This window comes from Phascolarctos cinereus, unplaced genomic scaffold (assembly GCF_003287225.1).
Source record: "Phascolarctos cinereus isolate Bilbo 61053 unplaced genomic scaffold, phaCin_HiC Scaffold_8;HRSCAF=390, whole genome shotgun sequence".
Classification (NCBI taxonomy): Eukaryota; Metazoa; Chordata; class Mammalia; order Diprotodontia; family Phascolarctidae; genus Phascolarctos; species Phascolarctos cinereus.
The window spans coordinates 5,793,420-5,809,203 of record NW_027556291.1 but is presented as its reverse complement, the minus strand read 5'-3'; the positions used below and the strand labels follow the sequence as shown (position 1 = coordinate 5,809,203).

At 46.2% G+C, this 15,784-nt stretch overlaps 1 long non-coding RNA gene across 2 annotated transcripts; it reads right to left on the bottom strand.

The window, feature by feature from the left end:
- Window positions 1–4,753: 4,753 nt before the first annotated feature.
- Window positions 4,754–10,433, bottom strand: LOC110203524 (uncharacterized). Of its 2 annotated transcripts, XR_002322983.2 has the most exons (3): window positions 6,728–10,433; window positions 5,717–5,859; window positions 4,754–5,107 (listed from the first exon to the last, which is right to left on the bottom strand). It is a non-coding gene; the product is annotated as an uncharacterized LOC110203524 (long non-coding RNA). The 2 variants fall into 2 exon arrangements; XR_013483622.1 differs by lacking the exon at window positions 6,728–10,433 and having other exon boundaries at window positions 5,717–6,700.
- Window positions 10,434–15,784: the final 5,351 nt, after the last annotated feature.

The window sequence follows — 15,784 nt, the reverse complement described above, 5'->3', positions numbered from 1 at the left end:
TGGCCCCTGCCCCTGGGCCTCTAGCTGGGTTTCAACAAACTCTGATTTTTGGCTCTTGGTTTTTTAAGAGACGCGAGAGAAGATGGCCAAGGCAGGAAGGGAGTGATGCCCACGGTTGTTTCTGGTTTTTTTCTAGCTCTACAAAGCTCTCCTTTCTGCCTGCCACAGCCACCACAGCAGACCACCAGGCCCACAGACTTTCCAGTTCTCGTTCTCTCTCTCTCTCTCTCTCTCTCTCTCTCTCTCCTTTTTCTTCTCTCTCATTGGAATCAGGAACAATGTTGTCAAATCTGGGTTCTGACATTTGCCAGCTTTAAGACATTGGCTAAGCCACTTAATCTGAGAACATGAATGAAGTGCTACATTTAGAAGGACAAAGATCTGGGTTTGAACCCTGCTTCTGGCACATACTGGCTGTATGACCCTAGGTAAATCACCTCACCTCTCAGAGCCCCAGGCAAGATTTTTTAAAAATTTTTGTTTATTTTTATTTTTTTAAATTTTTTCCCAGGCAACATTTTAAAACTGCAAGTTGCAGAGTAGTTGGCAATCTGCATTGGTAAAGAGAATTCCCTCACATGGAGTTCCCTGAGCTTGTTTGTCCAGTTGTTTCAGTCATACTGGACTCTTCGTGGACCCCATTTGGGGTTTTCTTGGCAGAGATGCTGGAGTGGTTTGTCATTTCCTTCTCCAGCTCATTTTACAGATGAGGAAACTGAAGCAATCAGGGTGAAGTGACTTGCCCAGGGTCATACAGCTAGGCCAAATTTTAACTCAAGTCCTCTTGACTCTAGGATCAGTGCTCTTTCCACCACAGCACCCCTTAGCAGTCCCCAGGAGTTTAGTGAAATTATAGGTTTGCACCAAAAAGAAAATTTTATACATATATGTATGTACCAGTGTACCAATGCAGAAAGCAATTACCATTATGGCTCTTCAAGTCAAATCAATAAGCACTTATTAAGCACCTACTATGTGTCAGGGCACTATGCTAAGCACCTCTAGTGAGTGGTCTCTAATAGCCCTTCCAGCTCTGACTTTCTTCCAGCAAACTGAACAATCCTTCCTTTTGAGGCAGCTGTCACCTGGTTAACTGAATAGAGGAGGAACTACCCCTAAGAGGCTTGCCCTTACTCATAGGCAGAGTAGGTAGTGGCCTACTGGTCTTATTTCAAAGACAATGCCTAAATACTTTCTCTGTCGCTGGCCAAGGCAGAGGGTACCACCTGCCTTACGTGATGCACTTGGAGAGGGAAGTCTGGGACTGAAATGTGTTCCCATCAAAAACAGACATTCATAACCTGGGGTCCATGGGCCCTTAGAAGATGTGTGGATAATTTCAAGGGAGGAGGGAAATCTATGAACTTAGAAGGGAAAAAAATTACACCTTTATTTGTATTATGCTCTAACTCAAATTGAGTGTGTCCTTCAAATAGCAAAAAACATCATTCCAAGGAGTTCCTGGGTTCCTCCCAGATCGCCTGCCTGCTAACGGGGTCAATGTCCACATGACTAATGGCAGATTCTTTTCCCCAGCAGGTTTTCAGGGAAGAGTTAGAAGAAGAGCTGGGAGATAGTATCTCTGAAGTAGGACACTGAGAATCCCCACCAGGGAAATGGGTATGTAAAGGCAGTGGGGGGCACCAAAGACAAAGACAACTGGGTCAAACTTGCCACACCCAGCCCTGGTTACAGGACAGATCGCTGTGTAAAGTAACTGTTAACTGTTCTCACTTCCACATAACCTCACCCCTTCACTTCCCCAAAGCAGGCCACACTGAAGCCCATGTCGCTACTTTGCAACAACGAGAGACACTACCAGAGGGACTTATTAAGAACATAGTTCAGCTAGCCTATTAAGAGTCATAACCAAGAAATCCTGAACCAACTGGCTCAGCTTGAGCAATCAGCAGTGGAGAGGGCAAATGACAGCAAGGCCTTTTGGGAGACTCAATAAAGGCCCCGAGGAATTCCAGGCCAAGGACAACTCTCTAAGAGTTACTCATGAGTTGCCTATTTTCACTGGTAGAGTCCCCACCCTGATGAAGTCACAGGTCTTCACCACCAACAGCAACCACAATACTAATACAAGATAAATTGGGGGGGGGGCATAGACAGCCAGATTTCAAGGCAGCGACTAATCATCACTGCAAAGGAATGGTGGCCAAACATGCCTCCCAACTCTCAGCAGAGAGCTGGTGGACTAGGGGCGCAGAGTGGGGCATACATCATCAGACATGGCCTCTGAGCTCCTTTATTTTGCTTAACTGTACTTCTTTGTCAGAAGAGAAGTTCCTGGTGACATCAAGGGAATCACTCGAAAGTTACAAAGATATCAAAAGAAAAATACCATTAAAACCTTTTTTTAAGAGTTTAAAATGCTATGCCAATGGAAGCCTGGAAACGAGAGTTTTCTTAAGCTAGCTTCGCTGTGGCCCAGCTGAATCATCAAATGGAGCAAGCAAACTCCAAAGGCACCCGCTCACCCTCACCTGTTGATGCTTGCTTCTGGGCCGCCAAACCCTAAAGCTGAGCCTTCCTTCACAAGCCAATGCGCCAGGAGCATTTCCAGGCCATCAGGGAGCTGTCCATGGTGAGACTGCTGGGCAGTCCCGTTTGACTCAGCGTAGGTCACAGGAATGTGGGTTTGAAGCTGGAAGGAGGGGCTCGGAGCATCTATTTCAAGCTATTTAACATGTCCAAAACCCAACTAATTATCTTTTCCCCTAACCACCCCCTCCTTCTCTCTCCTTAGTTTTTCTCTCCAAGCTATCACCACATTCTTCCAGCCACACAGGTCATAATCTTAGGGTCATCCTTAACTCTTCATTATCCCTCACTCCTACCCTTTAACAACAACAACTATAACCACTAGCATTTGAAGGCTTTAAGGTTTGCAAAGTGCTATTCTCACCCCCATTTTTACAAATGAGGAAACTGAGGTAGAGGTTAAGTGACTTGACTAGGTTCATCCAGGCCCAGCACTGGACCTACTGTGCCACTTTGGTCAGTTCTCCATCCACAACATCTCTCCCCTTTTGTCACTCGTCTGGTTCAGGCCCTCACCTGTCTCCAATCCATCCTTTCACAGCTGTCAAAGTGACCTTCCTAAAAGCCAGAAGCTTCGGTGGCTCCCTTTGGCCTCTGCTTGGCATTCAAAGCCCTCCCCAATCTAAGTCCAGCCTACCTTTCCAGACTTATTTCCCATCATCCCCTTACATGGACTCTATGTCCTACCTCCTACCTCTTCACCTTTGTACATACTGTCCCAATGTCTGGAAAGCTTTCCCTCATAACTCTACCTCTTGGAAGCCCCCGCCTCCCTCCAAGGTTGAATTCGGGTGCCATATCCTACATTAAGGCTTCTATGATCTCCACCCCCCCCATATATACAAGCACACACATACACACACCCACACTGTTAGTGGTGGTCTCTCCCTCCTTACGTTGCTTTTCAACCCCATTTGGGGTTTTCGCGGCAAAGACACTGGAGTGGTTTGCCATTTCCTTCTCCAGCTCATTTTACAGATGAGGAAACTGAGGCAGACAGGGTTAAGTGACTGCCCAGAGTCACTCAGCTAGGAAGTGCCTGAAGACAGATTTGAACTTAGGAAGGTGAGTCTTTGACTCCAGGCCTGATGCTCTATCAACTATGCCACTTTTTACTTCTCTGTTTTAGTATATCCCTCCCCAAAGTACAGCCTCCGGTTCTGGAGTGTGTCCCAGAATTAATTTTGCATGTTTTTGGTTTATACTTAAATGTATACCTGTGTCTCTCACATTCAGATGTAAGTTCTTGTAGGATAAGGACTGTCTCACTTTTGCCACCTTACATTTACATCACCTGGCACATAGTAGGTGCTTAACAAATGCTAGTTACATTGAATTTTGAGAAGTCTAATGCCAGGAATTCTCTGATGTGATGCCTGTTTAAAGTTCACTGAAGTTGAGCTGCTATCATAAAGACAAGGAGGCCTGTGTCACTAGACCAAAGGCTATGTAAGCAGAGGAGGGGGTAAGGAAAGGTAGGAGGGGGCCAAGACATGAAGGGCTCTGAAAGCCAAACAGAAGATTTTCTATTTGATCTTGGAGGTGATCAAAGTGTAGGGGGTGGGGGTGGCATGGTCAGATCTTTACCTTAAGAAGACGATTTTGGCAAATGAGTAGAGGGTGGAGGGGGGCATTTGCAGCAGGAAGATCAGTTGAGGCATTTCAATGGTTCAGGTGAGAAGTGAGGACATCCTCCCCTAAGGAAGTGGCTGTGTGAGCTGTGAGGAGGCCGCCTATCAGAGAGACACAGTGAAGGTAGAAAGGACAAGATTTGGCAGCAGGCTGGCAGAGTGAGGCCCTAAAGAGAGGAAGCTGGGAGCCTGGATGCCTGGGCAAGTGGGAAATTGGGACAATGAGAGGCTTGGAGGGGAGGGGGCTGGGAAGATAATCAATTCACACAGAATCAAATCAAGAATGCAATTTCACATAAGGATCTACACTATTTCAAATGCACCCAATCAATTCAGGAGGCTCCATTGTCCCATGCCAGAGGAAATCAAACCTCAGACACAGCTTTCAAATGAAGAAGCTCATGCCCAGAAAGTGCTCAGCTCAGGCCCCTGCTCCCCTGCTGAGCCAGAGACAAATGCCAGCTGGGGGCCTGCCTCTCTCTGCCTTAAGTGATTGCAATTTCTGGACAAATGGGCTCTGACACCCATAACGGCACTCTTTGTCTCCATCGCCACATTAAGGACCACACTACAAAGGGAGAGAACATTTATTTAGAGTCATTACTGCAAAAAATTAGAGGCAGAATATCAAGGTGTCTGTCTCCATCTCTGTCTCTACGCACACACACTTTTTAAAATTAAAACAGCATTTGAAGGTGGTCTAGTACATGAGATCTGCAAATAGAGTAACTGAGCCAATGCAAAGCAGGTGAAACAACACTCCATGGCTGCCTCAGTGTGCCAAACGGTGACGTCGTCATGAAGTCCTCCCTCACCCTGCCTCAAGCCTCCCAGGTCCACGTGAGGGGTCACAATTGCTCTCCTTCATACACAAGCGTTAAGGCCAAACATCAGCTTGGAACGTTAGCTTGCCTTGGTACCTTGTCCTAGGGATCAAAGCAAAGGAAAGAAACCACTAGTAGTAGAATTTCAGCTTTCCTCCCGATGATGCCTCTGACTGTATGGAATATCTTCCCAAGCAGCCTGACTCCACCCACCACATCCGCTTGAGGATGGAGAGAGCATCTTAGGGGCCTGTCACGATCTATGTGAGTGGGCATCACATGGTGGGGGAAAGAGCCCTAGGAAGAAGAGGACAGAAAAAAATGTCCTTCAAAGGAGGAAGGTTTGAATTGAAAGAAGAGTTGAGGGGAAGGAAGGGAGAGGAGTAGACGGAGGGACACACATACACACACATACACACATATATTCACACACATGCATAGATACACACATATACATATAGTCTGGACACCATCTTCATTTGGTTATTGTGGGGGGGAAACAGAGCTTCCCACACCCCTCCCCAGGAGCTCCTGTGATAAATGCGGTTTAAAATGGAGAGCTGGCACTCCAAGCACAACAGTAACTTCCCTGGGTCTCAGTTTCTCACTCTGTAAAATGACAGGGCCTGACCAAGATGGCCTCTGAGGCCCCTCCCAGTTCTAGACCTGTAATCCGCAATGACTTCAGGAGCAACAAAAGGGACCACTCACAGAACAAGTTGGTCACTGGGCCCGTGGGCAGCAACTCGTGAAGAAACTCCTTGGGAGTGCCCAGTCTGACACCTTGGGGGTTCTTCTCACAAATGCCATTGGAGTGGGGGCTCAGAGTCATGGGCCCAATTGGCTGCAGGCCCCTGCCGATCAAGAGGGAGACCTTAGCCTCAATTCATCTTTGTCTGGTACCATTTTTCCTTCTGTCTCTGTGTTTTGGTGTTTTATTAAGGAGGACGTTGATGGGATTTTCAATAGCTTGTAGGTACCAGATTTGGTTTTGTCTCTTCCACAGTAGTACCCAAGCCTTTGAAAAATGTTTCTAAGGCAAAACCTCGCCCATTTACTGGGCTGGATCTCACTTGACAGAAGACATTGACTTGTACCCCATATTATGAGTCCATGGTTTCCAACAAGAAGGTTGGAAGGTCTCTCGAATCTTCGACCTCACATGATGCCCTGGTTTCTTTGTTCATCAAGATACTAACAGCAGGCTAAGAAAAAACTTTGTTCATTTGTGTCATTTTCGCAGTCCAACAGTTGCTTAATGTTTTAACTGGATATTTTGAGATAGTCTAGAGAGAGAAATGAGAGTGTCTAGGAAGTGTCTGGTTCCTCACCAGGCCTTGAGACTTACTGGGGTTTTTTTTGTTTTATTTTTGTTTGTTTGTTTGTTTTGCTTTTTTTTTGGTGAGGCAATTGGGGTTAAGTGACTTGCCCAAGGTCACACAGCTAGTAAGTGTCATGTGTCTGAGGCAGGATTTGAACTCAGGTCCTCCTGACTCCAAGGCCGGAGCTCTATTCACTGGGCTACCTAGCTGCCCCAAGACTTACTGTTTTTTAGACAAAGGATTATTTGCATTGGGAGTTTTGAAAGGTAGACTCTGTGGTTCACCAAAGTACAGAGAAATTCAAAAAGCCTTTAGAGGTACACCCCCCTCTCTCTCCCCATCTCCCTCTCTCCCTCCTCTCTCTCTCTCCTTTACAAAGAAAATGCCAAGCTTTACTCACTGCGGGGTTTATGCCAACAGGTGAGCTTCCCATCTGCCCAGAGTACTTGAAAGGCATGCCATCCTTCAAGTCAAGGGAAAGGCACTAGATAATCTTGAAAGTGGCTTCTGAGGCTCAGAGAATCCAATGAGCCAATCTTCATCGGGTGCTTTTGTGTTCACCTGAAAGATACTGCCACAGGAGCTGAAGGGACAAGATAATCACTGCTTGCCAATCTTAAAGCCATGTTTCTATGGCAAGTTTAACCAGTCCACCTTGGACCACTCGTACCAAGAAGCTACAATAGAGTTCACTGGAGTTGTACCACCGCTCAAGGCAATTTGAGTCAATAAACCTTTACTAAGCACCTACCACGTGCCAGGCACTGGGGGGATGCAAAGACAAAGGCTCGACTACACCAAATCAAACTACCAAGCCAAGGGAACCATCAGAAGTAAATGAGGTCACCGCATCTGAGGGAAGCAGATCAAAGACCCAGAAAGTCCAAGGCAGGTGGCCCCATTAAGGGGAGGGACTCTGAGACGCCGAGGTTAAGTCTCTCAGGGCAGAATGAAGTAGAGCCAGAGGGAGGTCACTCACCAAACAAGAGGCCAGCACCTGATAGCACTTCTTCCTAATCAGCCACTTCCTGGACAGATTTAGGCCTGTGCCCCAAGCCAGCCTGCTTCCCCACTTGGGTCTGCCCACATGGGGCCACCCTGATATGAATCAGATGTGCACTTCACACATTTCTGACTCAAACTGGAAGCTAAAATGTATGCTCTGCCAGTGGAACTGAAGTGCCTGATGCCCATGGTGTCATAGGACAAGCCACTTTGAGCTGGAAGAGATCATAGATATCTCCTAGTACCACCACCCAATTTTGTAAATGAGGAAACTGAGGCCAAGTGAAGCAATTAAGGAACTTCCCCAAAGTCAGACGGGTCACCATGGTGCTGGAATTGGAGTTAGGAAGACCTAAGTAAAACTCTTGCCTCTGACATCAGCTGTATAGGTCTAAACAAATTCTATAACCTCTCTGAGTCTCAGTTTCCTCATTTGGAAAACTGGGATAAGCAGACCTGTAGTCCCTACCTGTTCCACAAAGTCTTCCTCACTATGGCATGGAGATGAGATTGAGACACATTCTACCAAGCTGGAATGGCTTCAAGTATGGGTTTAGCAACAAACTACATCCATTTTGGAGGAGCAGCCCAGCTAGGCATGGAAAGACTCACCACCAAAACACTGACCATGGTGATGAATTCTTTGGCCTTGGTAGCCTGTGGAACAAAGAAATATACAAAATTGCACCTGATCCCATATTGTTTCTTTCTGCTTTGGCAGTGGCCATAATGGACACTTTGGGTTCCAAGAATCATGTGGCTTGGGGACTATATAGAAGCACTAATTTAGCTCGAATTACTGGGCATTCTAGATATTCTACATATGAAATCAGTACCCACTCTCCAGCCAGTGGAAGAACTGGCGCCTATCTAGCTTGGTATCCTCACTAAAAAGGAAACCAGAAAACCAAAGAAGGTAAGCTACAGCTCAGTGGAAGGTTCTCCTTGGTGGCCTCCTTGTGTGTCCAAAGACAACAAGAAATCTCATTCCCCAAGCCATTTACTTTTCTCATCTCGCAGTATTCGTGAACATTTGCCAGAAAAAGAGACCCCATGAACATAACTGCCAATGGCCATGATTTATTACAAAGATGAAAAAGTACAGAGATTCTATGAAGAACTCAACAAGGCCTTCCAAAGGAGTTTACCAATCACAGTGAGTCTTACTGATTTCAAGGCAATGATGGGCACAAAGACAGCAAAACTTAGGTCTGAAAGTGGTTCTGAAATGGGAAATGAGAGAAGCATAGTTTTCTGTACTGCACAGAAGCTTCACACATATACATCACCTTTAAGGAAAGAATCAGGAGGCGCTAGACATGGTGAGAACTGAATAACATCACAAAAGTGAAATTAATGTCTTTTGAACAGAAAGAAAAGACTTATTACTGACACGGGAGCCATTTCAGAATCAGCCTGCTGTTATGCCACTGAGCACTGACTTGTTGGGGCAAAGATCAAAGTTAATTCAAAACTAAAAGAATAAAAAAGGAAAATTATATGAAGTTCAATTAAAACAATTCCCACCTGACTTCTTTCCATAAGGTGCTAAAAATGGGAAATGGACATGTATGCCAATTACAAATATCTCATACAGAAATATGACCAATGGAAAATAATTACAACTGCTTACTCTTGCCAAGGGCTTCATTGGTTTAGAATATTAATTCATTCATAAAATCTGGTGGAGAAGGATGGTGGAAGATGTGGAGTAGTACTGCCCCATAAAACAGAAATGGGTGGTGGGGGGAGTTTTAAGGAAGTTTAGCAAGATACTCAATTAAGCCAAGTCATTCCAAGGACATTTAAAGGCCAAAGAACGGAAAACATCTTCAAAGATTTTTGAGAATAAACTCCATCAAGTCCAGGGGAACCCAGGACATCTGGACTCGAACATCACAATTCCAGATGTGCTTCCTGAGGAGAACAACTGGACTGAACCCCATCTACACAGAGGAGGCTCAGGTGAGATCGGCTATAAAGCTTTGAGGCCACTGAGGGACTGATTCTCAAGCTAGCTGAAGGAGAGGAAGGCAGTCATAGCGTGGGGAAAATATTCAACCGTCTTAGCACATACAAGGGCACCCAAAACAACAGCAATAGCCACCAACCAGCTGCTGCCTCTCCTTATCAAGATAAAGAGATGTATGGGAACAACCCAGATGTACTTTGAGGACGCCCTCGATGAGGATGCTAGAAGAGAACAGACCACAACTTTCCCATCGCACAATTGGCTCAAAGACACAGAGAATGCTAGTGAGCAAATTTCCTCTATGCCTATTAGTTGTTGACTGTTTTCTTTCAAGGCTCTGATCCAACAAGGTGTCACACGTGCATATGTCAAAGGCATTCCAGATCCCTTTGAAGACTGAACAACAGAGATAGCCTTGCTCTGACTCTGAATGTCAGGGAGACAGATGTTCATCAAAATCGACAAACACTTGTGAAGCACCCACTACGTGCAAGGGATACAAAGAAAGGCAAAAGTAATCCCAGCCCTTAAGGACTTTCCATCCTTGCCAAGCAGCCAACATGTCAATAAACACAAGAGCCATCCAGTCCAAAATCTTTAAAACCTTTGCCCTGCGGTCCCATCATCACAGTTTCTGAAGTCCTCCCACCATCAGTCTTCTCCACTGTGATTCAGGTCCTGCTGAACAGAACTGAAGGAAGGCACACAACCTCGCTGACTGGGTCCATCTCAACTGGGCCTTGGCGGAGGCTTGCCAGTCCACCCGCTGCCCACAACAGCTGTTCTAAACCTCTCCTCAATCAGCCTCCCCTTCTCACACCTCATTTAAAAAAGGAGTAATTCAGGGAATGGTCCCTGTCCTCCATGATTCCACACAGCCCATCACCTCAGAAGCATTCCCTAATCTGGTCCCATCTCCTCCAATCTCCACTGGCAATCTTCCTCCCCAGCCATCAGCTTCCACTCAGTTCATAGCCCCTCCCAGGCTGGTTTCTGTTCCCACCACTCTACCTCCAGATGACCAGTGATCTCTTTATTGCTAAGTTCAACAGTCCTCTCTCAGGCCTCATTCTTCTGGACCTCTGTGGGGGCTCTCCTTCTAGATTCCCTCTCCTCTTTTAGTTTTCATAAGTCATTCTCTCTCTTTCTCCCCCCACCCTCTCCCTACCCCCATCTCTGTCTGTCTGTCTGTCTCTGTCTCTCTGTCACACACACACACACACACACACACACACACACACACACACACACACACACACATGCAATCAGCAGCCCAATCTTGTTAATTCCACCTCTGTACCATCTCTTCTTATCTTCCCTTCCCTAGCCACACCACAACCGTGCCAGTGGAAGCCCCCATCCCTTGGCCAATGTACTATTGCAATAACAGCTTCATCACTGGCCTCTCAACCCTCCCCAATCCATCTTCTATACAGTTGCCAAATTGATCTTCCTAAAGCACAAGTCCAACCAGATCACTCCTCCACTCAAAGATCTTGGGCAGGTTTCCTATTGCCAAACTCTTCTATCTGACATTCAAAGCCCTTCAGAGTCTGGCTCCAGTGTGTCTTTCCAGGCTGATTTCATATTACTGCCCAACACACAGTCTAGACACTAACCTGACATAAGCAACTACCCATTTCCCACCTCTGTGCCTTTGCATCATTCTGTGCCCATGCCCTCCATACCATCACCCCTTGGAACCCTTGGCTCCTTTCAAGGCTGAGCTCCTTCAAGAGGCCCTTCCCAACTCCCCCAGTCACTGTGCATCTGCTTGTATCTATTCTATACTTACTTTTCTGTGGCTATGTTGTGTCCTCCAGGCAGAATCCAAGCTCCCTGAGAGCAGAACCTGGGGCCCAGTGCAGAGTAAGCACTTCCTAAGTGCCGGATGGTCAGCTAACTGGTACATCATACTACAGAACAGGATGTCTAGGTAAAATAAACCTCAGGACTTCAGCTGCAGCCCCAGTGCCCCCCATGCAGGCACAAAGCAAACGCTCCCTCCCTGCCTTGAAAATGCTGCAGCAAACAGGAGCCTCGTAATGAGAACTCATTTACAATAGCTAAACAAAATCAATGTCTTGGTTCCACAAATGTGAAACTGACATTTGCAAGGTGTGTATTGATATACAGTAATTAATACATTTGAATTATTGTCATGAACACACTAATCCACTCTCTTCCCCCAGACATAGATTTTTATTGCTTTAGGGTTGAAAGATTATAATGAAATAAATTGAATTAAGTTCTGCCAAAGCAACCCGCTTTGGGAGGGGGGGAGGAATCATTGTATAGTACATGGTTTTATACCATTTTTTTAAAAAGTTCTAATGTTTTTCTGCTAAGTTCTTAAAAGACATATCTACTTCCACCAGCTTTCGAATTAACATCATAAACCAACTCATGAAAAGCTTATATTTTAACAAAATATATTCTTCAGAAACTAAAAGAGCCCTCAGCCCACTTCTCTGCTCTGTAGATCAAAAGCAGCCAGATGACAAAGCTTCCAAAGCTTCAAGGAAAAGCCTCAGAGGCAGGAGAAGGAGAATTCGACATTCCCCTCCACTCATGGCCAACAGGGAGCCTTCTCCCCTACCTCAGGTAAAGAACAGCCCCCAGCACAAAGCCCTACACACGGCAGGTGCTTTGGAAACGTCTTCTCATTCGATTTCTGATGAGGATAAATGGTTCCAAAGACCGCCCAGGGCAACTTCAGCGGTCCCCTGGTCAGTCTTTCCCCAACTTGGGTACGTTTCTATTACTACTACCACCTGAAGACCTCCTAGCAAGGCCTTGCCCCTGGGATGATGGGCAGGCTGGCCAGCACCTTACCCCCGACCGAGTCAGAATTCCACTACCATAAGAGAATCCCAGAGTACACACTATATACACAGACAAGGTTGTGCAAACAGGCTGCCTTCAAATAGGCTCAAATCTCCCCCATCCGTCTAAGCTTCGAACTGAAAACCTTCACTAGATCTGACCATTCCCTCAAGTTACTGTTTGACTTCTCTCTAGCCTTCGATCTCTCCCTACCCGGCAGTCCCTTCCCTAAATGCCTTCAACCACACCCAAGGCTCCTCATCCTTCAAAAGGCTCGAGCAGACCCCGCCATCTCCTCAAGCTGTTGTCCTGTAGGCCTCCTCCCTTTTGCAGCCAAACTCATGGAAAAGGCAGTTCTGTTTGGTGCCTGTTTTCTGCTCTGCTTTCACGCAAGCCCTTGCAGTCTGGGCTCCCACTTTCTGCAGTTACCGGGGAGTATCTTAACTGCTAAATCTCTTCATTTTCTCTGTTTTTGTCCCTCTTGACCTCTCTGTAGCATCAGACACTGTTGTTCACCCTCTTCTCCTTGCCACTGCCTTCTCTCCAAGCTTGCAGGCCACGGCTCTCTGTGGTTCTCCTGCCTATCTGACTGCTCCTTCTCAGTCTCTTCTGATGTGCCATGTCATTGCTATCCATGGCATTGGCCCCTGGAGCTCGGCCTGGGCCCTCTTCTCTCACTCCACTCCCTCTTGGTGATCTTGTCAGCTCCCACAAGTTCAACTGTCTCTCGATGACCCCCAGATCTCTATAGCCACTGCCAGTTTCACTCCTGAACTCCCCCAGTGCACACTTGGAACTGAATGTCCCGTAAGCCGCTCTAACTCCACACATCCAAGCAAGATCTCATTATCTTTCCATGCAAACCATATCTAACCCTCTTTGAAACTCCCCGATTGTCAAGGATGCTGCAACCAAGGCACCCAGGTTCCCAACCCTGGTGCCCTCCTCACCTTCTCAACTCTCCCTCACACCACACAGTCAGTCAGTTGCCAAATCCTGTCATTTCTATCTTGACAAAATCACTTACGTGGGTCCCCTTCATTCCATCTACAATTCCTCATCACTGCTCACCAGCACCATCCCACTAGCCTTCTCATTGGTCCCCTGGCCTCAATGTTCTCCCCTCTTCAATCCAGCCTCCACACGGCCTCCAAAGTCCTTTTCCCAAGTATGGGTGTGACCCTGGCCTTCTCTCCTCATTGCTCTCCAGCAGTACCCCATCATCTCCAAGAATAAATGTAAACTCCTCCACCCCTTCCTACCTTTCTAGTCTCCTGATACATTATTCTGCATCTCCTCATCTTTGATTCAGTCAAACTGGGCTTCTCTCTGTTACTCACACACAACGCTCCATCTCTCACCTCTGTGCCTTTGCATGGACAGTCCCTCATGCCTGGAACACATTCCCTCTTCAACTTTGCCTCATCTCTCTTTCTTCAAAGCACAGCTCAGGCAACCCTTTTACATAAAATTCTTTCCTAATCACCCCAACTGTCAACACATTCCCTCTTTAGTTTATAATGAGCTTCCAATCCACTAAAACCCCAAGTGCTTTTCAGGTGAACTGCTGGCCAGCCATACCTCCTCCTGTCTGTACTTAAGAAACTGATTTATTGAGACATGGTGAAGGACTTTATGTTGATATCAGTGAATTCAATGATACCCATGTTAAACAGTACAGGGCCAAGGCCAGATCGCTGGAGGTGTGCCACTAGAGAGCTCCTCCCAAAGACTGCAGGGATGTGCCATGGACCAGCATCTACTTCTCTCAGAATTGGCCTACATCACTTCACCAGACGGAGGCAGTAGAAAGAGCAATAACTCTGGAGTCAAGTAACCTAATCTCTCACTTGCTACTTTATGTGACCTTGGACAAGTCACTTAACCATGTTGAGTCTCAGTCCCCTCCTCCACAAAATGAGGTAGTTGAATCACAAATTCCTTTAAGGGTCCTGCCAACTCAAAATCTAGGCTCCTAAGCTGACATTGTACCATTAATGGGTGCCACTGATGGGTCTTTGAGCCCAGCCATCCAACTCATTATGATTCCACCTAATTGTATGGATTATCAACTAATCCCAATCTCTCCACCTTCTCCACAAAAAAGGTATAAGAGATTTTATCAAAAACTTAGTTAAAATCTAGATAAACTCTATCCGCAGCACTCTCCTCACCTACTAATTCAGTGATCCTGTCCAAAAAGGGAATGAGGTCAGGTGGGCATGACCTGTCCAAAGACCCTGCTGGCTCTTTGGAATCATTGCTTCCTTTTCTAGATTTTCAGTAAGCAGCCCTTTAAATCAGTGATGTCAAACTCATATAGAAATAGGGGCCACTAAAACCATAGATAAGGATCCATAAAACCTGTCAATGTGGGCCACATATTGACTTAGTTTGAAAATGTAATATTACCAAAGTTTTTAACTGTGTTTTTATTTATTTTGTTAAATACTTCCCAATTGCATTTTAATCTGGTTCAGGCTGCCCTCCGGAGTGTGGTGGGCCACACACCTCTGCTTTAAATTATCCTGTCTCAGGGTAGCTAGATGGTGCAGTGGATAGAACACCATCCCTGGATTCAGGAGGACCCGGGTTCAAATCCGGCCTTAGACACATAACACTTACTAGCTGTGTGACCCTGGGGAAGTCATTTAACCCCATAAAAAAATTGTCCTGTCTCCCCACATTTTTGAGCCTTTTATATTTCATAAATAGCCTCCCATCACATCCCAGCAGCCCCAGCTCCCCTAGGAGGAAGGAAGGTGCTAAGCATACCTTCCAGATCCCACTAGCAGATCACATTAGCATCTACATTCAGGTATCAACAACCTAATGAATTTTCTTTGACACAGGACCTCGCTAGACTCTCAAGCTAAAGATGTTGTAGAGGAGCAGGCTGCTGTAATAGTCTCCTACCCTGTGGCCAGTCTCATCTCTCCCCATTTTCACCAAAGTGACCTTTTGTGCACTCTGCTGCTCAAGAACTTTCAGTAGCTCCCTATTGCCTGCTAGGTCAAATGCAAACTCTTCTATTAGGCACTTATAACCCTTCATTACGTGATCCCAGACCATTGTTACATCAGTCTCCCTGAGGCACTCAACACTCCAGCCACATATGACATGCCATCTCCAGCCTCTGTGATTTTTGCCCAGCCCATCCTCCTCTCCTCCTGAGTCCCTGGTTCCCTTCAAGGCTCTTTGGTGTCCTGCCCTCCTTCTATAGATTTGTCCAACACTCCCCCAGTCAAATAAAAGCTTCTTGTTCAGTTTCCCAAAGAAGGGACCAGAAGAAACTACCTTGCAGGGAGATAATATTTGTCAATCCCTCAGCACAGTGCTTGGCACATGGTCTATATCACATAAATGCTTCTCTTTAGCCTGGAGGCAAGTGGGTGGTAAGCATTGCCCTTGGAGTTAGGAAGAAGTGAGTTCAAACCCCACCTCAGATAGTTATAAGGTGTGTGACCCTGGGCAAGTCATTTCACCTCTCTCTGCCTTAGTTTCCTCATCTGTAAAAGGAGCGTAATAACAGCCCCTCCATCTCAGGCTTGTTGTGAGGATCAAATGAGATCAGATTTATAAAGTGCTTTACAAACTTTCAAATGCTCACTAAATGTTAGCCGTCACTGTTGTCATGATGAGTGTTGGGGCCTT